A 2,051-nucleotide genomic window follows, 5' to 3' on the forward strand; every position below is an offset into this window, starting at 1 on the left:
TAATATTATTATTTTCTGATATTCTGAATTTGGGGTGGGCAGCATGGTGGCGCAACTGGTAGAGCTGCTGCCTCTCAGCGAGCAGGTCCCCGATTCAAATCCCGGTCCAGGGGCCTTTCTGGGTGGAGTTTGTATGTTCTCTCCGTGCATGCGTGGGTTTTCTCCGGGTACTCCAGTTTCCTCCCACAGTCCAAAAACATGCATGTTAGGCTGATTGGTAACTCTAAATTGTCCCTAGGTGTGAGTGAGAGAGTGAATAGTTGTTTTACTCTATGTGTCCCTGTGATGGACTTGCGACCCGTACAGGGTGTACAGTGATTGCCGGACATGTGCACCGGCGACCCCTGTGACTCAAAATGGAAGAAGCGGGTAAAAGATGATGGATGGATGGATATTCTATGTTGTAATAGCAAAATGTCCTCAATGTGCAATGTTGCCAGGTGTACATATGACTGCACAGCAGAAGTAGGCAGGGATCTATCTAGACCACAATGCATTGCAAACACTGAGCATGCACATTAGTAAATGGAAAAAGGTTAATCATTTTAAAAATATGACAACACCACTAGTAGTGACATGTGAAGTTTTATCTGACATTGTCTAAGTTGGGTCATTGTGGACAGCATGGTGGTGCAGTTGGTAGTGCTGCCACCTCTCTGTGAGCAGGTCGCCCTGGTTCAAATCCCAGCTGGAGGCCTTTCTGGGTGGAGTTTGCATGTTCTGGATTCAGAAAGTATTCAAATGTTTGTTTGTTTGTTTTAGAGCTGGGTGGCATGAAGCAGAGGGTAGAGCTGTCTCCTCACACCAAAAAGGTTGCAGGTTCGCTCTCTGGCCTAGGATCTTTCTGTGTGGACTTTACATGTTCTCCCTGTGGCTGTGTGGGTTTTCTCCAGATACTCTGGTTTCTTCCCACAGACCAAAAGTATGTATGCTAGGTTAATTGGCAACTCTAAATTGCCCCTAGGGTACTCCACCTCTCACACAATGACCACTGGAGATAGGTAACAGCTTCACTGGAACCAGGAGAGTAAAAGCAGATAAAGAAAATGGATGGATGGATGGATGGATGTATGCATGGATGGATGGATGGACCGCTGAAGTCAAATACAGAACACTGGTTGGAGTGAAACAGCTCTAAAGTGCTGCAAATGAAGCTGGAATCATGATGTTGCACCATCTACAGCACTACAAAACTTGACGGGTTTAAGGAGATAGTTTAAACTATTTGAGTGGTGTTCTGTGGATTTGTTGTTGGTAATCAATATCTTACCTGCAGCACAAATCCCTCAGTGCATTATCAGGTTGTGTTATCACCAGACACGTTATCTCAGAGGAGATAAACTGATGATAGTCCAAGCTGGAATGCTGGAGTGACTAATGCAATGCTAAAGGCAGTGTATAAGTTCATTAAACAGTGTTTGTTTCCAAATTGGGCAGCACGGTGGCGCAACTGGTAGAGCTGCTGCCTCTCAGCGAGCAGGTCCCTGGTTCAAACCCCGGTCCAGGGGCCTTCTGGGTGGAGTTTGCATGTTCTCTCCGTGCATGCGTGGGTTTTCTCCGGGTACTCCGGTTTCCTCCCACAGACCAAAAACATGCATGTTAGGCTGATTGGTAACTCTAAATTGTCCCTAGGTGTGAGTGAGAGAGTGAATGGTTGTTTGTCTCGTTTGTTTCTATGTGGCCCTGTGATGGACTTGCGACCCGTCCAGGGTGTACCCCGCCCCTCGCACAGTGATTGCTGGACATGGGCACCAGCGACCCCCGGGACCCAAAATGGAACAAGCGGGTAAAGAAAATGGATGGATGGATGGATGTTTCCAGATTTGATATTGAAGCTTGTAAACTATCAACAATCCACTTAGGTCTTGTTCTCATCAATTCACCTCATGAATATATCAGAATTAAATGATAAAACTCCAAATTTAGGTAATTCAAAGAGCTACGTATCTACAGCAGGTAAGATAATACTTATGACCCAGGAAAGGGTTTAGGGTCAAATGTGTCCTTGTAACTTCCCCAACCTTTCAGCAGTGCAGGAGTTTATATAATAC

At 45.7% G+C, this 2,051-nt stretch overlaps 1 protein-coding gene across 1 annotated transcript in view; it reads right to left on the reverse strand.

Annotated features, from left to right (window-relative positions):
- Positions 1-2,051, reverse strand: part of rin1b (Ras and Rab interactor 1b) — a 33,304-nt gene that overhangs the window by 2,140 nt on the left and 29,113 nt on the right. The window lies entirely within an intron of this gene.

This window comes from Nematolebias whitei, chromosome 1 (assembly GCF_014905685.2).
Source record: "Nematolebias whitei isolate Nwh7 chromosome 1, NemWhi1, whole genome shotgun sequence".
Classification (NCBI taxonomy): domain Eukaryota; kingdom Metazoa; phylum Chordata; class Actinopteri; order Cyprinodontiformes; family Rivulidae; genus Nematolebias; species Nematolebias whitei.